The sequence below is a fragment of the Eschrichtius robustus genome, chromosome 1 (genome assembly GCF_028021215.1).
Source record: "Eschrichtius robustus isolate mEscRob2 chromosome 1, mEscRob2.pri, whole genome shotgun sequence".
Taxonomy (NCBI): domain Eukaryota; kingdom Metazoa; phylum Chordata; class Mammalia; order Artiodactyla; family Eschrichtiidae; genus Eschrichtius; species Eschrichtius robustus.
In genome coordinates, this window is record NC_090824.1 from 29,003,032 (window position 1) to 29,028,503 (window position 25,472).

General features: G+C 36.4%; 1 protein-coding gene across 13 annotated transcripts in view; it reads left to right on the forward strand.

Annotated features, from left to right (window-relative positions):
* NUMB (NUMB endocytic adaptor protein) overlaps window positions 1-25,472 on the forward strand; it is a 189,265-nt gene that overhangs the window by 21,522 nt on the left and 142,271 nt on the right. For 12 of the 13 annotated variants that reach the window (XM_068543116.1, XM_068543213.1, XM_068543184.1 and 9 more), the window contains exon 2: window positions 10,725-10,853. The gene's annotated coding sequence lies outside the window, so the exon portion shown is untranslated. Of the gene's footprint in view, window positions 1-7,473; window positions 7,495-10,724; window positions 10,854-25,472 lie in introns of those variants that run through there. The other variant, XM_068543149.1, reaches the window with a different exon arrangement.

A 25,472-nucleotide genomic window follows, 5' to 3' on the forward strand; every position in this document is an offset into this window, starting at 1 on the left:
TTTTCGATCTACTTGTCTTTCCACCAGGGATGAAACTATTCAGGATTTTGTTTTGGAATGTTTATTTATCATTCCCTTCCTTTTTTTAAAGTTTACCACATTTGTATGTATTTCAAAAATATATTGTTTAGTTTTATTTATTTTTTAACTCTAAAAATAGAACCATGGTGTATGTATATTCTTGCTTGCTTTGGCTAATCAACATTATGTTTTTAAAGATTCATTCTTATGGATATGTGTAACTGTGGTTAATTTTCTCAGATATGTGTATTAATTGTATGACTACCACAGTGTATCTTTTCTCCTAAAGATGGACAGTTGTTTTTTTTCCATTTTGTTGGTGTTACAAATATATGCTTACTTATGTCTTCAGGTGCATGTGTACAAGTGTTTCTCTACAACAGTGAATTTTTAAACATTTTTGATGTTGATAACCCCCTACCGCCTCCACCCACATACCCAGACAGAGTTGACAGAAAAATGAGAATAAGTGTTCACCCTTACTACATGTGATGCATTCCTCTATTTCTCTCTATTCTGTTTATGTGCTGACTATGCCCTAAATGACATCACAGTTCATTTTCACAGTTCCAGGTAGTTGACTTGGTTTCCTTTGGAGAACAGGTGTGTTGATCCAGCTTTCCTTTGCTTGTGGAGTGTGTCAGAGGGCAGCATTTCATAAGGTGAGAGTGCAGCTGGCTAAGCAGGAGCACTGCTCCCACACCTGGAAACATCTGTCTTTTGAGCTCAATAAAGTTTCAGCTAGCACTAAATTTGGATTCGGCCCTTAAGTACCTGCCACTCCTTGAAGGAATGAATTCCCTAGGTATGCCTTAACTAAATATTTTGAGTTATGTCAGAGTTACACCATTCTCTGAGGATGCAAGGAGCAGGATGGGATTGGTTGGGGCTTTCTATTCTTGATATTTACTGTGATGTCAGACATGGCTCTCCATTTTACTTATCTTAACCATAAACTGTGTATTCTTTAAGGCTCAGATCTCAATAGATTATTCTTCAGTTTTCTGGTGACTTGCTAATGTGCATATTCAGATATTTCTGATTTTTCCTCTTTCTTGAACTCTTTATTCTGCTTACAGTGTAGATAGCTTGAATTTTTTGCTGAAGAGGAAAAGAGAGTTAATTTACATGGGAATTTATTTGACTTTAATCTTAAGTAATTGTAAAGTTAGGCAAAGAAGCTACATGCTTTAACTCTGATTCAATGTTTAATTATTTAGAATTATTAGAATTGTAACTTACAGAGCTAGGCTTTGAACCTCAGAGGGAGAATATTTGTACTTGGTACTATTCTTGATGACTCGTGTAGGTGGTCCTGAATAATGAGACTAGCAACAGGAATAACCAAGGTACTGTTTTATATATATAGTTTTAAATCTCGTTTTTATGAACGTAGGACTCAAAAATAATAAAGACACTGTGTTCATTGCAGTCTAGAAGTTGTGTTATGGTTTGCATTATTGTTTTTTGTAGCAAAATATATGTAACATAAAATTCACTGTTTTGACCATTTTTAAGTGTACAGTTCAGTGGCATTCAGTACATTCACATTGTTGTGCAACCATCACCACAATCTATCTCTGGAACTTTATCTTTCCAAACTGAAACTCTGTACCTGTTAAACATTAACTCCCCATTCTCCTCTCCCCTCAGCCCATGGCAACCTCCATTCTTCTCTCTGTCTCTACGAATTTGACTACTCTGAATATCTCATATACATGGAATTATACAATATTTGTCCTTTTGTATCTGGCTTTATTTCACCTAGTGTAATTTCTTCAAGGTTAATCCATGTTGCAGCATGTATCAGAACATTGCTTTTTTTTTTGAATTTTATTTATTTTTTTATAGAGCAGGTTCTTATTAATTATCTATTTTATACATGTTAGTGTATATATGTCAATCCCAATCTCCCAATTCATCCCACCACCACCAACGCCCCCCCACCCCCACCACTTTCCCCCCTTGGTGTCCATACGTTTAGAACATTGCTTTTTAAGGCTGAATAACATTCCATTGTATGTCTATTCGGAATAATATTCCATTGTATGTACATTTTGTTTATTCATTAACCTGTCACCTGACACATGAATTGTTTCCATCTTTTGGCTGTTGTGACTAATGCTTCTGTGAACATTGGTGTACAAATATCTGAGTCCTGCTTTCAATTTTTTTAGGTATATACCATATGCAATTGCTGGATCATATGGTAATTCTATGTTTAATTTTTTGAGGAATGGCCATACATTTTACTGGTTTTCTTTTACATCTATAATTTATTATAGGTGTATTTTTTTTTTTTTTAAAAAGCATTCAGAGAGATACTTTTTTTTTTTTTTTTTAACTTTTTTGGGTTTTATTTATTTATTTATTTATTTATGGCTGTGTTGGGTCTTCGTTTCTGTGCGAGGGCTTTCTCTAGTTGTGGCAAGTGGGGGCCACTCTTCATCGCGGTGCGCGGGCCTCTCATTATCGCGGCCTCTCTTGTTGTGGAGCTCGGGCTCCAGACGCGCAGGCTCAGTAATTGTGGCTCACGGGCCCAGTTGCTCCGTGGCATGTGGGATCTTCCCAGACCAGGGCTCGAACCTGTGTCCCCTGCATTGGCAGGCAGATTCTCAACCACTGCGCCACCAGGGAAGCCCCTATAGGTGTATTTTTAATCAATAATTATAGGTCTGTTTTTATCATTTTTGACAGCTGCATAGGGTTTCAGGGTAGGGGTATGTCATAGTTTATTTGTAGACATTTCTCCTGTTAGCAGTTCTTGCTATTATAAACAATATTATGGTTCATTCATCAAGTAATTATTGAACACCTGCCATATGCTAGGCATATGTAATGGCTCTTCTGTACACACATATTTGCACACATCCATTTATTTAGAATAAATTTTTTAGAAGTGGGACTGTTGGCTCAAAGGATAGGCGCATTTTGAAATGTGATTATTTTCCTAAAAGTTTTTATAAACTATTTTAAAATATAGTCCCTTTAGACTATACTACAAAACTATAGTCATCAAAACAGTATGGCACTGGCACAAAATAGAACTATAGGCCAATGGAACAGGATAGAAAGCCCAGAAATAAACCCACGCACCTATGGTCAATTAATCTATGACAGAGGAGGCAAGACTATACAATGGTGGAAAAACAGTTTCTTCAACAAATGGTGCTGGGAAAACTGGACAGCTACATGTTAAAAAATGAAATTAGGGGGCTTCCCTGGTGGTGCAGTGGTTAAGAATCTGCCTGCCAATGCAGGGGACACGGGTTTGAGCCCTGGTCTGGGAAGATCCCACATGCCGCAGAGCAGCTAAGCTCGTGAGCCACAACTACTGAGCCTGTGCTTCTGGAGCCTGTGCTCCGCAGTGGGAGAGGCCACGACGGTGAGAGGCCCGTGCACCGTGATGAAGAGTGGCCCCCTCTTGCCACAACTGGAGAAAGCCCTCGCACAGAAACGGAGACCCAACACAGCCAAAAATAAAATATAAATAAATAAATTAATTTTAAAAAAATGAAATTAGATCATTCTTTAACACTGTACACAAAAATAACCTCAAAATGGATTAAAAACCTAAGTGTGAGACCGGACGCTATAAAACTCCTAGAGGAAAACATAGGCAGAACACTCTCTGACATAAATAACAGCAATATCTTTTCTGATCTGTCTCCCAGAGTAATGGAAATAAAATCAAAAATAAACAAATGGGACCTAATTAAACTCAAAAGCTTTTGCACAGCAAAGGAAACCATAAACAAATGAAAAGACAAGCCAGAGATTGGGAAGAATATTTGCAAATGATGTGACCGACAAGGGATTAGTCTCCAAGATCTACAAACAGCTCCTGTGGCTTAATATCATCAAAACAAACAACCCAATAAAAAAATGGGCAGAATACCTAAATAGACATTTTTCCAATAAGACATACGAATGGCCAAGAGGTACGTGAAAAGATGTTCAGCATTGCTAAAGATTAGAGAAATGCAAATCAAAACTACAAAGAGATATCACCTCACACCAGTCAAAATGGCTATCATCAAAAAATCCACAAACAATAAATACCGGAGAAGGTGTGGAGAGAAGGGAACCCTGCTACACTGTTGGTGGGAATGTAAATTGGTACAACTACTATGGAGAACAGTATGGAGGTTCCTTAAAAAATGAAAAATAGAGCTACCATATGACCCTGCAATCCCACTTCTGGGCATCTATCTGGAGAAAAACATGGTCTGAAAGGATACATGCACCCCCAATGTTCTTGCAGCACTGTTTACAATAGCCAAGACATGGAAGCCACCTAAATGTCCATCGACAGAGGAATGGATAAAGAAGATGTGGTACATATATACAATGGAATATTACTCAGCCATAAAAAAAGAATGAAATAATGCCATTTGCAGCAACATGGTTGGACCTAGAGATTGTCATACTGAGAGAAGTAAGTCAGACACAGAAAGACAAATATTGTATGATATCGCTTATATGCAGAATCTAAAAAACAGAAACAGACTCACAGACTTAGAGAATGAACTTATGGTTACGGGGGGAGCGGGGGGAAGGGTGGAGGGAAGGGATGGTTAGGGAGTTTGGGATTGACATGTACACACTGCTATGTTTAAAAAGGATAACCAACAAGGACCTACTGTATAGCACAGGGAACTCTGCTCAATGTTATGTGACGGCCTGGATGGGAGGGGAGTCTGGGGGAGAATGGATACATGTATATGTATGTCTGAGTCGCTTTGCTGTGCACCTGAAACTATCACAACATTGTTAATCGGCTATACTCCAATATAAAATAAAAAGTTAAAAATAAAATGCAAAAAAATATATATATATAGTTCCAATAATAGTGAATAGGAGTGCCAGATTCCCCATACCTTATAGAACACTGGGTTTTATTGATCATTTTCGTATTTGTCAAGAAATTATAGTAATTTGCATCTCTTTGGTCGCTAGTAGTGAAGTTGAATAGCTTGTGCTTATAATTTTGTTTCTTTTTTTGTCAGTTGGTATTCAGGTATTTCTGCTCCTGTCTTTTTCTTATTAATTTGTAAGAGCTCCTTATACACTAAGGATAGTAAACCTTTGTTTTATATTGTAGATATTTTCCCAATTTGTCATTTGTCTTTTAATTTTTCTTCATAATGTCTTTTGCCATGTAGATGTTTTACATTTTTATAGTCAGTTTTAGAAGTCCTTTACTATTTCTATTTTGGTCCATTGTTCTGGTGGTCTTGGCCCACCCTGATTTAACCTTTTATATATATATATATATATATGTATAAAATTGAGAGATTTCTAGAAAATGTTTTTTAGAAATAGAAATCTCTGCATGAACTGATTAAATCTGTTTTGAATTAAATCTGATATTGTAAGTAGTTTGGGAAAATGAAATGTAAAAGGCAGGTGAGGAATCAAAACTTTATTTTAACCTTTTTTTTTTTTTTTGGATGAAAATCTTCATAGAGATTGATGAAAACTTTTCCAAACCAATATTTAACTAGCCATAGAAAACATAGTACATACTGAACCTAATTTGCTTTTTATTGATCTCTAAGGGTTTGGGATGTATTTCCTTGTTAATTTAGATATGTAGGATATAGTAGATGGGAGAAATGGTACACTAACCTCATGAGATATTCTACAGTCTACTAGCTCTAAAAATTTCTTGCATTATCTGTCATCATTAGAGGATGTTGACGAGGATGCTACTTCGGTTGGTATTCTGCTCTTTGTCTTTGTAGCCACTTTTGCCTATATCTCATTCCTTGAGACCTTTGATTACTTTTAATCCTGATCTCTTCTTTTCTATATCTTGTTGCTATATCTGGTTCCTGATTTTTTTTGTCTTTTCCATACCTTTATTCATTTCTTTTCCTTTTGTTTCTTTTCTCTATTTCAACAAGAGCTAGATAAGGATCGAAAGAACTTATTTCTTCTGGTTTTAAAGAAATTAATCATACCATGTAATCTTTAATTTTTATGTACAGATTCTGTCCAGCAGTGTGTACATTTTAGGCTTCCTTAAACTCTGAGTGCATAACTCTTCTGGACAGTTGAATTTGCTAGCTACCTAGATGATAGTGAAGGATGTTTTGATATACGTAGAGGAAGTATTATAGTCATTTGACCTAGAATATAATAATGAAATACAGTAATATTAATAATGATGTAATGATTTGATTAAAATGTTGTTGAGTCTTATGAACTTAATCATGAACCTGCCTTGTGACCTCGATCAAACCCTTTAAAGTGTTATATTTTTCATTTTTAAAATTCAGATGATCTCATATTTTAGCTTCCCTTGCCTTAGATAGAATTTTGCTTACATAACAAATGGAAGAGCCAAAGAGTTAAGAGTTGGAGGACTTTAGGGATCATCTGCTATCTATTTTGTTCCCTTTACAAATATTTGCCTGGCACTGTTTTGGTTTTGAGGATACAATGAAGTCCCTGGCTTCATGGAGTTTACAATCCTTTATGAAAAGGTTAGGAAGAAACTATGTAGTCTTATTTAAAGATTCCTTATTTCATTTTGGTGGGTTTCAGTATGCTCAAAAGAAAAAGGATCTGGTCCCTTATATGCCAGATAGGAAGTGAGGAACTGTAAAGCAGGAGGAAGAGACCCTGAATGAGTGAATAAGGACAGTGCCTCTCAAATTTTTCTATGTGTATGAATCACCTGAGGATCTTGTTAAATTGCAGATTCTTAGCCAATAGGTCTAAGGTAGGGCCTGAGATTCTGCAATTCTGACAAGCTTCTGGGTGCTGCTTCTGCTACCAATCTGTGAACCACACTTTGTGTAGCAAGGAATTCGTATATAAAAAAGAGAAAAGAAGAATAGCCTGCTACCATTTTGAGAGGAGTGATTTGGGGCCATGCAGCACAGACTTGGAATTCTGAGCAGCACATCACTCAGAACTTGGCCTTGGTGAAATGAAATGATAAGAGCTGTTTAATGTTCATATACAAAGAAGGGGTATTAAGGAGGTAATCAACTGAGGTTGGATAGTGGGTGGGTCTAAAACCTTTGAAAAGATACTAGGCGGTGAAAGAGATGAGGATCTTCAGGTATGATAAAAGTAAATATCTAGTCAGAGAAACAAAATTTGTAAGAGTTAGGTATTGACTAGGAGGACTTAGTTTGTAATTGGGAAGATTTTCTCTCCTCTTTATACTTACTCTAATTGGCATAGTGATTCTAGTAAAAAAAAAAAAGTAAAAATAAGTAAGTGTTGGTTTTTTTTTTCTTTAAATAGTATAATTTTTTCCATAGGCATATTCTATGTGGAGAGTATGTCAAATTTCTTTGTTTTACAGATCTGAATAAAGCTTAAATGTGATTAAGTTGCCCTTCTTTGATCTGTTCCTCTAGTGACAGCTACTTGGAGCATAAGCAACCTGGGAATTCATTTATCTTCACAGAATTAGCAGAAGACTCTAATCTTGGAGGTGATATAAAATGTCCAGTGGGTATCAAGCATTTAGCCATAGAGAAAAATCTGACAAGCCAAATCTTTGAACCAGCAACCTTTTATTTAGTTTTATGAATTCACAATGCTATTGTTTCCAGTTGTGTTTTTAGAAGTTTAGATTTTTTTTTTCCCCTTTCTGGTACTATTTTAAAAGTAATATATATTCATATATCCTCTTTAATATAACACCTAGTTTGTTCCAATCTGAAGATATTGGGGAATTGCTACTAACATCCATAATTTATTATGGCTCTTTGTTTTAGTGTCATTGGAATATGTTGGTTTCCTTTTAAAATATTGGGTTGGCCAAAAAGTTAGTTTGGGTTTTCCGTAAGGAAAAACCCGAACGAACTTTTTGGCCAACCCAATAGTTATACTATTGTAAGGAGACTTAGTTATTGTACTGTTATGTAGGCAGAAAGATGTGAAATGTAATCATGGACAAAATCTCAGTGTTCCTTTAACTGTATTGGTTCATTATGATTAAATGAACCACATGTCAAGTTTTTTCACTAGTTATATACCCAGTGCGGTTTCTGGCATATTTGAAAAGCGTTTGCTGCACCTATTGTTATTTCAGTATTTAGTTCTCTTTTAACATAACTGTTAAAACTGAAAGTAAAACATCAAAAGCATTATAGTCTGTTCTAGAATCAGGCCAAGGAAGAAATAAGGTAAAACACATTATAGGCTAAAAATATGTTTTGCAAATTACATCTGAAATTGTTTTGTTAGAGCATGTACTGGAAATGAAATTCAGCTGTTCTTATTCTGTGGGTTTTTAAAAATGTAATCATCTGGGGACTTCCCTGGTGGCCCAGTGGGTAAGACTCCTCATCCCCAGTGCAGCAGGCCGGGGTTTGATCCCCGGTTGGGGAACTAGATCCTGCATGCATGCTGCAACTAAGAAGCCCGCGTGCCAAAACTAAGATCTGGCTCAGCCAAAATAAATAAAATAAATTTAAAAATAAATAAAAAATAAAAATAAAAATGTAAATATCTGAAAGTAGATGTCCATACAAAATAAGTTTCTAATGTCTTCCAGTTTTTAACCCAGTTTTCCTTTAGAACCATATAAGCCTTTCCTATATATTCTGAAAACGCAAGATAGTAATACCTGGAAATGTAATTGAAATATAAAATAAATGAAAAAGTAATGTAAATGTAAAGTAAATGAGAAAGAAAATACAGATAAGTCTAACATTGAAATAATTAAATTTAAAAGAATAAAATTAGGGTGTGACTTGTTAATATTACACCACCACATTGGTGTATAATTAAGCCTTTGAGGGCAGGAACTATATTATATATTTGTGTTTAGCACACATATTGACTCTTTGTTTAGTTTTTTTTTTTAAGACTTATTAGGAGCATATGTTTCTAGTTCTGGTAAAATCTGTTTTGTTTTGTTTTTTCTTAAAGTTATTTAGTTAAAGAAAAATAAAAAGAGGAGTCTGGAGTCATGCAGCCTGATTTTTTTTTTTTTTTTTTAATCCCAACCCTACTGCTTAGTAGTTTTGTGATGTTGGAAGTAACTTGACTTCTCTGTGCCTCAGATTTTCTAGTTATAAAATTATTAATAGTCCATTTCATAAGTATTGTTGTCAGGATTAAGTGAGATAATTAATCCACGGAAAATGCTTTGAAGAGTTTTGACACACAGTAAATATTCAATAAATGTTAGTTGCTGCTAGTCTTTTTATTTGGGAACACCACTATTGCATTGTCTATGGTGAATTTATTTTGCTTTTTAAAACAGGCATGCATATCCAGGTTCCAATACAACAGGTTTGGGTGCTTAACATATACACTTAAAATTAGTTATGAATAAAAATCTTAAGAATTTTTACTCTCAGCTACTATAACTTTAATTCCTGTATAAAAAAAGAGAGAGAAGCCATTCATTCAATAAGTCATTTTTTCCTAATAAACTATTTATTGATACCTGTTCTTTATAAGGCATTGTATGAGGTGCTAGGAATGTAAAATGGAGCAAACTTGGTTGTGTCCTTCAGTTGTTCAGAGGCTAGTAGAGAAAGGTACCACTGAGTGTAAATCAGTGTTGTAAATAACCCCTTTTGTGCCAGCTCATTAATACATGATACATTTTTATTTTGTCTTTTGGAAGGTATATAAGCCAAGTTTGTGGGTGGATTGGCCCTTTATTTTTAGCATCTTGTCTATTTACCACAACTCAGTGGTATCTGTAATCATTCCTGTTTTGCAGATATGGAAATTTGCAAATTGAGATTCAAAGAGGTAGTTTCCTCATACAGCTACAAAACTCAATCCAAAATCCTACTTAATTTAAAAACTCATTCATTCTACTATTCTACCTCCTGTATGTTTGTCGTAGGTGCAAGACCTCTCTTTGAAGACTTAACCCATTAAATTGTATTTGAGGTTTATGTGTCTGTTTCCCTGTTAGATTGGGAGATTTTTTTAGAGCAGGGACTAGTCTTAAGTATTTCTGGGGCCCCCCAGCAACTAGTAGAGTACTTGTCACATATTAGGTACCTAATAAATATTAGTTGAGTAGTGAATGAATATGTAGAATGTTAGAAGTAAAAGGAATTTTAGAGCTCATGTAAATATTAGACACTAAATTTCTAAAATAGAATTTTTGATTGTTTACATAGGGCTTCAGCTTTTGATTTTGACAATTTAGGGTATTTAAAACACAACTACTACTGTCTATCACATCATCTCATAAAAGAAGCCATTTTAACACCAAAAAAGTAGGAAAGGCAATCTCATAGTAAGCACAGTTCGGTAACTTTAAACCCATCTCTTTTTTGTCATGGCTGGTACCTGTTCAAGAATTAGATTTCAGGAACTATTATCTAATGCAATCCTCTCCTTTTAGAGATGATGTATCTGAATCTAGAGAAGTATCCAAGTTCTTACAGCAAGGCAGAATGACCACTGAGTTTAGAACCCAGGTCTTCTGACTCTCAGCCCCAAATTTTGATCCTGTCCCCTCAGTCTTCATTCACATGCTGAGATTAAGGCACAATTTGTGCCTTCACTAAGATCATATAGCTGTTAAGAAGTAGAGTTGGACTGAATCCATGTTACCCAAATCCATTTTAGCGAAACCTGTGCATTCACTTCCATGTAATTTTAACCTACTCTAACAGCTCCCATTCAGTTGTAGAGATGGAATTATAAGTGATTTTAAAAAGATGTCTATATTTAGCGTTTTCTTTCCTTGAAAATTTCAGATTTGGGGCTCAAACAACTTCCAGGGAAGAAGGCCAGTGCAGCTGCTGTTGCAACCCAAGATTTTGATTCACATCCATAGATTGAAATATTGGTGGGCCAGCCATTCTCAGACACCTCACTGAGGACAGGTAAGTGAAAGAGATAATAAGGATAAGAAAAGTAGAATGAATGCTAATACACTTCCTTCCTATTTCTTGTTAGATGCAAACAGTTGACTGCCTTTAAGAATTTAACCCTTTATCCTGTTAAAAACAAAGCATTTGGAATTCTAGGTGGGTGGGGCAAAACATTTTCTTTCTTTTTTTTTTTTTTTTAAACATTTTCCTGATTGTAAAATATGTGTCAAAATGTTAACAGTGGTGAAACTCAGGGTAATTAAAACATTTTTCTTTCTCTTTTTGTATGTTTTTCCAAATTGTATTTATGAACTTGCGTTAGTTACCTATTGTTGCGTAACAAACTACTCGAACTTAGTGGTTTGAAACACATCAGTCATTTATTTTGCTCATGAATCTGCAATTTGGGCAAGGCTCGCTTGGTGGGGACAGCTTGTCTCTGTTAAGAAGTGGTGTGAGGTGGGGTTGCTGGAGGGAGGGTGGTGGCTCAATGGCTGGGAGCTAGAATCATTTTTTTTTTTAACATCTTAATTGGAGTATAATTGCCTTACATTGTTGTATTAGTTTCTGCTGTATAACAAAGTGAATCAGCTATACGTATACTTATATCACCATATCCCCTCCCTCTTGCGTCTCCTTCCCACCCTTGAATCATTTGAAGGCTTGCTCACTCATGTGTCTGGTGGTTAATGCTCGCTGTAGGCCAGAACACCTGCAGATGACCTCTCTTTTTGGCTGCTTGGCTTCCTCACAGCATGGTGGGTTCCAAGCGAGAGCATCCCAAAAGAGCAAGGTGAAGTTACATGGCATATTTGACTTAGTTTTGGAAGTCACCTAGTGTTACTCTGCTCTCTTCTGTTGGTTGAGGTAGTCATAAAGGTCCACCCAGGTTCAGAGGAGGGGCTGGACATAGACCCCACCACTTGAAGGGAAGAGTATCAACATCAATTTATAAGAGCATATGGGATGGAATCTGCCATTGTAGCCATTTTTGGACGATATAATCTGCTACAATTTGTATTACTTTTAAGATAAAGAATATAAACATGGGTATAATAAATGAAAAACTGGAATATTTGCAGGAAATTATGATGTATGAGTCCAATAAGAATTTTGTGTGCTCTTCTTGTCTACTAGAATATGATATTGAAAATAAGATGCCTAAACAGGAAGAAGTGAAATAGATTTTGAATTTTCTTTCGTATCAACAAAGCAGCATACTGCTATAATCAAAAGTAGAGACAAAAATTTATACACAAGATGTAAAGTAAGATTTGTAGTTTGGGTTTGTTGTTTTTTAGAAAATGCTAGTTGTTTTTGTTCAAAGTCTACGTGGGTTTTTTTTTTTTTCTTGTTTATTTTAATAATTTGAGAATTATTTGGGAAAGTGATTTCCAATACAGTATTTAGATTTGAGAAACTAGTGCCAGTGTTATCATCATATGTATCAAGTTTGTCTCTCTGCTTCTTTTAAGAAAAACTATGTAATCTTTTTCAGGATTTTTTTACCTGCTAAACTTCCAGTAAATACATTTTTTCATTGGGACAGGAAAACTTGGAAGGTTATAGAATATTTGGTTGTCTTATTGATCACACTTACCAATTATATAAATCGTGGCATTTATATAATTATATAAAATTATATAGATCTGTGGCAATTTTGAATATAGCTAATACTCAATTTCTGGATGTAATGGGATATTTTTAGATAATCTTTTAAGCATTACATGAGGGTGTTGATCCATTCACTATATCTGGGAAATAAGTTCTAGGGAGCAAGCGTCTCATTATCTCTTAGACCCAGAACATTTTCTTGCTGTCTAGATGCTTTCCCATTCCTAGTTGATTTATGTTATAATGAGCCTAATTCAGTTGAGTTGGTTCACTACTATTTCCCCACTACTCACAGTAGATAGATATTTTACAATGGAAAATGACTGAACTAGCTATTGTGACAATAGAGGTAATCGTTTTCTCTCAACTGTGAATAATAAGAATTGACTGAATTTGTGAAATAATATATTTTAGTTCAAAAGGTACAATAATTGGGAAAGCTGTTTTTGTTTTTTTTGGCATTTAAAAACAAGATGAGATGGTTTCCAGGAGAATTAGGTTGGGAATAATGATTATAGATATTATAAAATAGTGTATCTTATACAACAACCAAATATATGTACGAACATATATAAAGTCTTTAAGCAACTAACTTGCTGCCTTTTTTGTTTTAAGCATTTTTTTAGCCCACTTTTGCCTTTAAGTAGTCTGAATAGGTGAATTGCTGATAACATCTTCAGGTTTACTGAAGGTTTGCCTTGCCTCCTTTCCACAAGGCCATGCCTGAGGGGATAAAAATCCCTTAAGTAAGTGAGATACTGCTTTCTGACTGAAGCTAAAACAAACGACAATGGAAACTCCTAAAACACCATATAGAAATTGCAAATATGGTGGTGTTTAGTCTGTGGTACTTTATTCAATTCATGGAAGGAGGTAAATGATGAGGTTCTCTTGTAAATATGAATGGCTATGTAAATATTCTTTTAAAACACAAAAAATTTTGAATAATTGTGGAAGGCAGACATATTTCTTTGGGGTTGGTGGTTCTCCTACTTACCATAATCTTTTGGTGAGATTCTTATTTCTAACAAATGGTGTTCAGTTCATGCTTATTCAGGTTTTTGGCAAAACAGAAGTTGTGTGACTTTCTTCTTGTGTGTGCCCCATTATTAAAAGGTATGGTACCTTTTATATATGAAATGTTTAACAAAAGTATTTAAAATCTGTGGCAAGGAATTGATTGGCCTAGCATAAAATTGACCATATTGGGGACTTCCCTGGTGGTCCAGTGGTTAAGAATCCGCCTTCCAATGCAGGGGGCGTGGGTTCAAGCCCTGGGTGGGGAACTAAGATCCCGCATGCCATGGGGCAACTAAGCCCCGCGTGCTCTAGAGCCCGTGCGCCGCAACAAAAAGATCCCACGTGCCGCAACTAAACACCTGAAGCAGCCAAATAAATAAATAAAGTATTTTTAAAAAATTTGACCATATTAATCTTTTTTTTTTGGCTACACTGCGTGACATGTGGGATCTTCGTTGCCTGACCAGGGCTCAAGTCTATGCCCCCTGAATTGGAAGCATGGAGTCTTAACCACTGGATTGCTAGGGAAGTCCCCATATTAATCATTTTTTAAAAATAAATTTATTTTTTATTTTACATTTATTTTTGGTTGCGTTGGGTCTTTGTTGCTGCACATGGGCTTTCTCTAGTTGCAGTGAGTGGGGGCGACTCTTCGTTGCCGTGTGCGGTCTTCTCATTGCAGTGGCTTCTCTTGTTGCGGAGCACGGGCTGTAGGTGCGTGGGCTTAAGTAGTTGTGGCTTGCGGGCTCCAGAGCACAGGCTTAGTAGTTGTGGCACACGGGCTTAGTTGCTCTGCGGCATGTGGGATCTTCCCGGATCAGGGCTCGAACCCGTGTCTCCTTCATTGGCAGGTGGATTCTTAACCACTGCGCCACCAGGCGAGTCCCCATATTAATCATTTTTAAGTGTACAGTTCAATAGTATTAAGTATGTTCACATTGTTGTGCAACCAATCTCCAGAACTCTAAGTCTTGCAAAACTGAAATTCTACCCAATAAACAACTCCCTATTCCCTCCCTCCCTCTAGCCCCTGGCAACTAACATTCTACTTTCTGTGTATGAATTTGACCACTCCAGGTACTTCATGTAAGTGGAATCATACACTATTTATCTTTTTGTGACTGGCTTATTTCACTTATTTCATCCTCAAGGATCATACATGCTGTAGCATGTATCAGAATTTCCTTCATTTTTAAGGCTGAATAATATTCCATTGTATATACCACATTTTGTTTATCCATTTATCCTTTGATGGACACTTGGGTTGCTTCCGCCTTTTGGCTACTGTGAATAATGCTGCTATGAATACTGGTGTACAAATATCTCTTTGAGCCCCTGCTTTCAGTTCTTTTGGGTGTATACCCAAAAGTGGAATTGTGGTAATTTTGTTTAAATTTTGAGGAACTGCCATACCATTTCCATAGTGGCTGTACCATTTTGCATTCTCACCAACAATGCACAAGAGTTCTAGTTTCTCCATATCCTCACCAACACTTGTTATTTTCTGTTTGTTTTTCAGTAATAGCCTTTCTGTGCAAAAAGCATGGACTTTTGATCAGATATACTGGAGTGAGTGCTCTGGGGAGCCCACCTCTTCATACCCATGTGACCTGGAGCACATTTGTTAACCTCATCTGTTAGAAGGGTACAATTGTCCTTACATCATTCAGTATTAAATGTTAGGATACGTGCAAAATGGCCTGGCACAGTCTAGACATTCAGTAAATGTTGCTTGCCTCCTTGGCCCCATCACTCCTGGAAGTCTTCATTGATTCCTTCTGTGTCGTCTTCTCTCCCCTGAGCAGCCAGCTCCAGTTGGAATTAAAGCTTGGGAAAAAAAAAAATAATAATAATAGCCTTTCTAATGGGTGCTAGGTGGTATCTCATTGTGCCTTTGATTCGTATATTTCTAATGATTAGTGATGTTGAGCCATCTGAGCATCTTTTCCTGTGCTCGTTGGCCATTATACAAATATAAATATAGTTTCTGTGGAGAATATCTATTCAAGTCCTTTGCCTATTTTCTAATCACGTTGTTTGGTTTTCTTTGTTGTTGCATTGTTGGAGCTCTGGATATTAACTGCTTATCAGATATAAGATTTGTAGACAATTTTTCCTATAGGTTGCCTTTGACTCTGTTGATTGTGCCCTTTGATGAGCAGAAGTTTTTAATTTTGGTGTAGTCTAATTTATCTATTTTTACTTTTGTTGCCTTTGATTTTGGTGTCATATACAAGGACTCATTCCCAAGTCCAATGTCATGAAGCTTTGCGCCAGTGTTTTCCTCTATAAGAGTTTTATAGTTTTAGGTCTTACATTTAAGTCTTTGATCCATTTCAAGCTAATGTTTGTATAGGGTGTAAGGTTGAGTTAATTCTTTTTATATATGGTGTGAGGTAAGGGCTCAGCATCATTCTTTTGCATATGGTTATCCAGTTGACCAAGCACCATTTGTTGAAGAGACTATTCTTTTCCTCATTGAATGGTCTTGGCATCCTTGTTGAAAATCAGTTGGCCATAGATATATAGATTTATTTCTGGACTCTCAATTCTTTTCCACTGATCTATATGTCTGTCCTTATGTCAGTACCATACTGTTTGATTACTGTAGCTTTGTAGTTAAGTTTTGAAATGAGGAAGTGTGAGTCTTCTAACTTTGTTCTTCTTTTTCCAGATAGTTTTGGCTGTTTGGGACCCCTTGAGATTCCATATGAATTTCAAGATTGGCTCTTCTATTTCTGCAAAACAGGCTGTTGGAATTTTGGTAGGGATTGCATTGAAACTGTAGATTGCTTTGGGTAGTATTGCCATTAAAAAAAAAAAAAAAATTATTTATTTATTTGGTTGCACCAGGTCTTAGTTGTGACAGGCGGACTCCTTAGTTGCAGCATGTGGGCTCCTTAGTTGTGGCATGTGAACTCTTAGTTGTGGCATGCACGTGGGATCTAGTTCCCTGACCAGGGATAGAACCTGGGCCCTGTGCATTGGGAGCTCAGAGTCTTATCCACTGTGCCACCAAGGAAGTCCCAGTATTGCCATTTTTTTAAATTTTTTTTTTATTTTTTATTTTTATTTTTTTTTAGTATTGCCATTTTAACAATATTAAGTTCTTCAGTTCATGAGCATGGAATGTCTTTCCATTTATTTAGGTCTTTAATTTCTCTCAGCAGTGCTTTGTAGTTTCTTTCAGTATAGAAGTCTTAGTTAAACTTATTTCTAGGTATTTTATTCTTTTGGATGCTATTATAAATGGCATTGTTTTCTTAATTGCCTTTTTGGATATTTTACTGCTAGTATAGTTGACCCTTGAACAACATGGGTTTGACTGAATCACTTTGCTGTATACCTGAAGCGTAAGATAACTATACTTCAATTAAAAACGAAAACAAAAGCATGGGTTTGAACTGCAAGGGTCTATTTATATGTGGATTTTTTTCAATAAATGCATATAATACTATGAGATCCAAGATCGGTTGAATCCACATATGCGGAACCTCGGACTGGGAGGAACGGATAGGTAGGGCAGATTATAAAGTTTTACATGGATTTTCGACTGCATGGAGGGTAGTGCCCTTAACCTCTGTGTTGTTCAAGGGTCAACCTTATACAGAAACACAACTGATTTTGTATATTGATATTGTACCCTGGAAATTTTGCTAATTTCCTTTATTAGCTCTAGTGCTTGTGTGTGTGTGTGTGTGTGTGTGTGTGTGTGTATTCTTTGGGGTTTTCTATATGTAGAATCATATCTGAGAATAGAGATAGCTTTACTTCTTCCTTTGTAATTAGATTCCTTCTATTTCTTTTTCTTGCTTAATTCTCTAGCTAGAATGTGTAGTACAATATTGAATAGGACATTTTTTTAAAAATAAATTTATTTATTTATTTATTTTTGGCTGTGTTGGGTCTTTGTTGCTGCATGCGGGCTTTCTCTAGTTGTGGTGAGCAGGGGCTACTCTTTGTTGCGGTGCACGGGCTTCTCATTGCGGTGGCTTCTCTTGTTGCGGAGTGCAGGCTCTAGGCATGCAGGCATCAGTAGTTGTGGCACACGGGCTCAGTAGTTGTGGCTTGCGGGCTCTAGAGCACAGGCTCAGTAGTCGTGGCGCATGGGCTTAGTTGCTCCACGGCGTGTGGGATCTTCCCGGACCAGGGCTTGAACCCTTGCCCCTGAATTGGCAGGCGGACTCCCAACCACTGCACCACCAGGAAAGCCCCAAGGACGTTCTTTTTTTTTTCATAATAACTTTTTTTTAGCATCTTTATTGCAGTATAATTGCTTTACAATGGTGTGTTAGTTTCTGCTGTATAACAAAGTGAATCAGCTATACATATACATATATCCCCATTTCGCCTCCCTCTTGCGTCTCCCTCCCACCTTCCCTATCCCAGCCCTCTAGGTGGACACAGAGCACCAAGCTTATCTCCCTGTGCTATGCGGCTGCTTCCCACTAGCTATCTTTTTTACATTTGGTAGTGTATATGTGTCCATGTCACTCTCTCACTTCATCCCAGCTTACCATTCCCTCTCCCCGTGTCCTCAAGTCCATTCTCTACATCTGTGTCTTTATTCCTGTCCTCCCCCTAGGTTCTTCAGAACCACTTTTTTTTTCTTTTAGATTCCATATATATGTGTTAGCATACAGTATTTGTTTTTCTCTTTCTGACTTACTTCACTCTGTATGACAGACTCTAGGTCCATCCACCTAACTACAAATAACTCAATTTCATTTCTTTTTATGGCTGAGTAATATTCCATTGTATATATGTGCCACAACTTCTGTATCCATTCATCTGTCGATGGACTCTTGGTTGCTTCCATGTCCTGGCTATTGTAAACAGTGCTGCAGTGAACACTGTGGTACATGACTCTCTTTGAATTATGGTTTTCTCAGGGTATATGCCCAGTAGTAGGATTGCTGGGTCATATGGTAGTTCTATTCTTAGTTTTTTAAGGAACCTCCATACTTTCTCCATAGTGGCTGTATCAATTTACATTCCCACCAACAGTGCAAGAGGGTTCCCTTTTCTCCATACCCTCTCCAGCATTTATTGTTTGTAGATTTTTTGATGATGGCCATTCTGACTGGTGTGAGGTGATACCTCATTGTAGTTTTGATTTGCATTTCTCTAATGATTAGTGATGTTGAGCATCCTTTCATGTGTTTGTTGGCAATCTGTATATCTTCTTTGGAGAAATGTCTATTTAGGTCTTCTGCCCATTTTTGGATTGGGTTGTTTGCTTTTTGATATTGAGCTGCATGAGCTGCTTGTATATTTTGGAGATTAATCCTTTGTCAGTTGCTTTGTTTGCAAATATTTTCTCCCGTTCTGAGGGTTGTCTTTTTGTCTTGTTTATGGTTTCCTTTGCTGTGCAGAAGCTTACAGGTTTCATTAGGTCCCATTTGTTTATTTTTGTTTTTACTTCCATTTCTCTAGGATCTTGCTGTGATTTATGTCATAGAGTGTTCTGCCTATGTTTTCCTCTAAGAGTTTGATAGTGTCTGGCCTTACATTTAGGTCTTTAATCCATTTTGAGTTTATTTTTGTGTATGGTGTTAGGGAGTGTTCTAATTTCATTCTTTTACATGTAGCAGGACATTATTTTTTTATGCTTAACTATTTACAGTGTTTAATGGAGGCTAGGCTGTTTTCTACATTTTGCTAAGGAGGTCTTGCCTTTTGATACATATGGTGATGTTTCACATTATGTGGAATACTAACTTTTCATTTTATCAATTCAGTAAATTAGAAATTCTACATGTTATTATTATTTTTTAAAGGTGGTGTTTTTAAAAAATTAATTAATTAATTAATTTTTGGCTGTGTTGGGTCTTTGTTGCTGCGTGCAGGCTTTCTTTTTAGTTGCGGCTAGTGGGGGCTACTCTTTGTTGAGGTGCGCAGGCTTCTCATTGCAGTGGCTTCTCTTGTTGTGGAGCCACGGGCTCTAGGCACAAGGGCTTCAGTAGTTGTGGCACATGGGCTCAGTACTTGTGGCTCGTGGGCTCTAGAGCGCAGGCTCAGTAGTTGTGGCACATGGGCTTAGTTGCTCCGCGGCATGTGGGAGCTTCCTGGACCAGGGATCGAACCCGTGTCCCCTGCATTGGCAGGTGGATTCTTAACCACTGTGCCACCAGGGAAGCCCAATTCTGCATAGTGTAAGAGCTTAATCATTCATAATGACTGGGCCATTTTTATATTATATCAGTAGAGATATAAATTTGTCTTGGTTTTAACCTGATTATAATATTTTAAAAATGTTAGCTTCTGAGAGATGGAAGTTTACTAACTCCAAGTTACTTTGACTGATTGAACAGTCTGTGTCAGAGGATTGACAGTAAAAACTTCATGACATGAGCCTCTGTTTATAAGGGCACAGATTGTATGTTAATCAGTAAACATTAACATTAGAGATACTTTGCACAGATGTTTTTCTTTCATCTTCTAGCTATGGAAGAGAAAACTTATCAACTCCGACTCACAGAGAACCATTTAAATTTACAGGAAAGGTGAATCCCAAGAGCCTTTTCTGACTACAGTAGAAGGAAGTCAGAGCTCCCCCTCCCGTTGGGATAATTTAATCTTCAGAAAAGGGAGCCTTTAAGAATTTTGATATCTTTGAATCTCTGGAGAGTCTTAAAACGATAAACATCAGGAGAGTCCAGTTCTGGCAGTGGTTAAAGGTAAATTAGAAAACTCAGTGCTCAATAAAACCAGGGTTAGAATGAGCAGCGAAGGATGAATTAAAGATTAACAGGATATTTGGATATTTATATTTCTTTACATTATATCTCATCCTTTTGAATATGTTAATACTAGTTAATATTTATTAAGAACTGTTTCACAGAAAAATATGATCGAATGAAAAATGTGTCATTTTCTGAGTCCAATAACTATATAAGAAAAACCTGGTTATTCATATCATAAAACTGCACCATTTTCAGCAATTGCATTTTACCCAATTCGTGACACGTTGATTAAGAAAAAGTAAAGGAGGACTTTTAGAGGCTTGAGCAGCTTGCAAAGTAAGTCTGTAAAGTGATGACAGTGCCATAAGAAGGAATTTCCCAGAGCTTGGGGTACTGTATTGAAATTAACTTTTTTTGCCAGAGCAAAACTGAGATAGTATTGATTGGGTCTGGTCTTTGGAATTTTAAGATTAATAAGAATATTGTCATTTATTTTATCAGTGTAATATGGACCTGCTAAACATGGAATCTCAGGATGATTTTGTGATGTGAATAATTTAATAGTCTTACTCTGCATTTTAACTTTAAGCAAGTCTTTTTCTTTGCATTCTCACTGTCACTGTCTTGCATTTAGGTGTCATTGATGTCTTTCAACTGTCAAGTAGGCCCCCAACCAGCCTTTTTACTGCCAGCTTTGTGTTCTAGTCTATTAGGAACTTGCTTTGCATAGATATCTGCATTAAAAAATTTTAATTATATTTATTTCTTGTTTTTAGGTAGATTTATTGACAATACAGGCATACCTCATTTTATTGCACTTTGCTTTATTGTACTTCACAGATACTGCGTTTTTTACAAATTGAAGGTTTGTGGCAACCCTGCATGGAGCAAGTCTGTTGGCGCCATTTTTCCCAACAGCATTTGTTCACCTCATGTCTCTGTGTTGCATTTTGGTAATTCTCACAATATTTCAGATATTTTCATTTTCATTATATTTGTTATGGTGTTCTGTGATCAGTGATCTTTGGTGTTACTGTTGCAAAAGATTATGACTCACTGAAGGATCAGGTGATATTTAACATTTTTTAGCAATATAGTATTTTTTTTTACATGATTTGTTTTTCATTTTTTAAATGCACAATATGATGTTAAAACACACGACACTGTTGAAAAACAAATATTTCAGAATTGTTTTTAAATGACATGAAAGCCACTGATGTCCAGAATCCTTAACAAGGTAATAGATCATCCTGAATAATTCTTTTACTCCAATAAGAAGGAAAATAAAGTTTCACGCTTTCTGGAGAGTGGTTAATAAAAGTTCATTCTGTCACCCTGAGTAAGTTGAAAAAGACAGACCAAATACTAGTGATGTTTCTGGACCTAACATCTTAGAACCAGGTCTTGCAGTGGGTGCTGATTCTTTTTTTTACACTACTGGATTGGTTCCAGAGGGCCCAGTGACATGATGGGAAATCAGGAAACTCAAAGATTGGCTTCGTACTTCACCAGATCATTCTCTCCACCTCGACATACTTTTGCTCTGTCTCATGTCTGTTTCCCCAGCTGGGGTAATAGGATCCTTAAATAACTCAGGGCCCATCTCCTGCCCTTAGGAACATCACTCAGCCATCCTATCACAGTCAGGCTGCTTTAGACAGGGCAAAACTGCATACCTATTGGAACTTAAATGTTGATGGCCATTGTCCCAACCTAAATTTTTAATCTTCTGTAGGGGAGTTTGTTGCAATTGTACCAAAGTGAGGTAAAGTTGAATAACCCCATTTTTTTCTGAACCGGTTGCTCTGGGGTCAGGATGGACGAATGCAAATATACTGCAATGTTAACAAAGGGCAAGGTTGTCCAGCTTGGCTATTTTGGGCAATATTTTTTTTAAAAACGAAACAAAACAAAAAACCCTTAATAACATTTCTTTTCATTAAGAGATTTTTGGAAAGAAAGTCCTTCCAAGAGTAATGTTTGAAAAACACTTAACATTTTCACTTGAAATCTTTATGTTGGAAGATGATCATGGCTTGGTCCACTTTCATGTAATGGGCAGTCATAAGGTTGATGGATGCCTCCAGCTACCTACAGGCCCCACTTGCTGGGAAGGGTTCTTTCCTCTAAGGAACCTAAAATCCATCTGCATCATTAACAGAGCAGATGCTTTCATGTGAGAATAGTGATTTAGTAAACTCCCTACCCGGAGACTAAGGACCTCACTGAATTCTGTTATAATGTTGAAAATGTGAATGGATATGCCTGGAAATTGACAATCTCAACTGTGTAAAGGATTAAGAAAAAAACAAACATATAGTCCAAACTTCCACCCAGTACATCCTCTCTATCACTGAACTTCTCGATAATCAAGGCCTCTTCAATTTCTGATTTCTTACAGTTCTTACTACAGGGAAGGGAGTGCTCGGTTCTAACACAATGGCTGGAAACTAGATTGGTTTCTCCATCTCTCTCCTTCCAAGTAACTCTCCTTGGTTCCTCTTTTCACGGTGGGAGGAAACATCATCATGTTGGTTCTTTGGTTGCAGTGGTGGTGATGTTCAACATTTTTTAGCAATATAGTATTTTTAAATGAAGGTATGTACATTGTTTTCTTAGACATAATGCTATTGTACACTCTAAATATTTAGACTACAGTATAGTGTAAAAATAACTGTTTTCCAGTTTTATTGAGATATAATTTACATACAGCACTATATAAGTTTAAGGTATACAGCATAGTGATTTGACTCATATATATCATGAAATGATTATCAGAGTAAGTTTTGTAAAACTTATCCATCATCTCATATATATATATACAAAATTAAAGAGATAGGAAAAAAATTTTTCCTTGTGATGAGAACTCTTAGGATTTACTCTCTTAACAACTTTCATTTATGACACACAGCAGTGTTCATTATATTTATCATGTTGTACATTACATCCCTAGTACTTATAACTGGAAGTTTGTACCTTTTGACTGCCTTCATGTAATTCCCCCTCCCTACACCCTCCTGCCTCTGGTAACCACAAATCTGATTTTTTTTTCCTATGAGTTTTATTTGTTTTTGATGACCTCCAACACTATGTTAGTTCCTGTTATACAACATGTTGATTTGATATTTCTGTACATTTCAAAATGATCACAATGACAAGTCTAGTTACAATATGTCACCATGCAAAGTTACTGACTGTGTTCCCCACACTGTACATTTCATACCCGTGATTCATTTATTTTGCAACTGGAAGTTTAGACTTCTTAATCTCCCTCACTTATTTCTTTCCTCCCCATCCCCTCCCCTCGGGCAATCACCTATTTGTTCTCTCTGTCTGTAACTCTGTTTCTGTTTTGTTGTTTGTTCATTTGTTCTACGTATAATAAACATAACTTTTATATGCACTAGGAAACCAAAAAATTTGTATGCCTTTATTGTGATATTTGCTTTATTGCAGTGGTCTAGAACTGAACCTGCAATATCTCCAAGGTGTGTCTGTAATTTATATACCACAAAATTCACTGGTTATAAGTGTACAGATCAGTGACTTTTAGTAAACTTACAAAGTTATATGACCATCTCCAAAATTCAGTTTTAGAATATTTTCATTACCCCCCCTTCCCCCCCGCCAAATTCCTTGTGCCCATTTGCAGTCAATTCTTATTCCTACCTCCAGCCTTAGGTAGTCAGTAATCTACTTTCCATTTCTAAAAATTTTCTTTTTCTGGAGATTTCATACAAATAGAATCATACACACATCAATATGTGGTCTTGTGTCTGGCCTTTTTCACTTAACTTAATGATTTTGAGGTTTATCCATATTGTAGCATGTATCAAGCAGCGTTGTTCCTTTCCATTGTTGGATAGTATTCCATTGTATGGATATAGCACATTTAAAAAATTCATTCATCAGTTGATAGATGTTTGGATTGCTTCCACTTTTTGACTGTTATTATATTTATATCATTATATTTATCATCTCATCCTTTAAACATTTTCTACTTATGTGTTTACTATGTGACTATAGTAATGTCTAGATGTAGTATACATACACACACATTGAGGGATATGCACAAAATTTTTGGTAATGGGGTACAGGATCAAAAAAGTTTGGAGGTCACTGTTCTAGTCCAGAACAGTCAGAAAACAGAAAATAACCAGAATTATCTTAAGTCACAGGTCTGATTTACCACTCATAAATAAACCCTACTACTTGTGAAATAAATTCCTAAATGTGGTGTTTAAGGAGCCCTACCTTATGGGCCTAAACTTTATCTGCTTTCTAGCTACCACTTCAGTTTTACAGCTCACTGCTTCCTTTTAGATTATTCTCACCATATTCCTTGTAGTTCCTTTAATACATTCTGCCTTTGAGCTTTTGCCAACTATTCCCCTTGCTTAGAATGCTATTTTCCTGCCCACCTTTAGCCTCTTGGGGGTACTATGATAAATTGTTTAAGCTCCAGCTAAATCACTTCTCTGAATTGCTTCCTGGCTTACCCAAGTCAATTTAACCACTTCATCTTCTATGATACCTCTGTATCTAGTATGTACCTTTATTATAGCAACTCTCAAATTAAATTGCAATTATTTATTAGTGTATCTGCATCCTTCACTGCATTGCTACCTCCCTGAGAACAAGGAATGTGCCTATTCATCCAATACTTGTTGAATAAATGAATGGGTAGTAGCTTCATGGGTGAGCCACTTGCATGACCCTGAGTGTGAGTGCCACCTTAAATTTTGTGCTAGGGTACCTCACTTGCCTCATCCTAGTTTATTAGACCCTGCTTGCATCTAATAAAACTAGGCTAGATCCCCCTGGCTTATAACTGGACCTGATAAGCTTTAGATTGGTTTTAGATTGGCCACACTGCCTTCTATTTTCAATACTTGATATCACAGGAAATAAATCTTTGTTAAGAGACTTTTAATAAAATCTAGACTGAAAATTGGAGATCAGTTTACCTTGATTTTTCTTGTATCACACACTGCATACTATTTGGTACATAATAGGAGTTTAATTAAGGTCTGGTAAATGTAATAGTAATAGCAAAGAGTGATTGACCTTTTACTGTGTGCCAAGTACTGCTCTAAATCCTTTACATGTATTAACTCATTTAATCCTCATAGCAAGTTCATAAGGTAGGAACTGTTGTTATCCTCATTCGGCAGCCGAGGAATCTGAAGCTCAAATATCCACATAAGTAAAGGGCATGTGACACAAACCTGAGCAAAATCTGGCTCTAGAGCCATCCCACTTAACCACTGTTCAGAGCAAAGGAAGAGGTTTAGTTTTTCATATAGGGTGG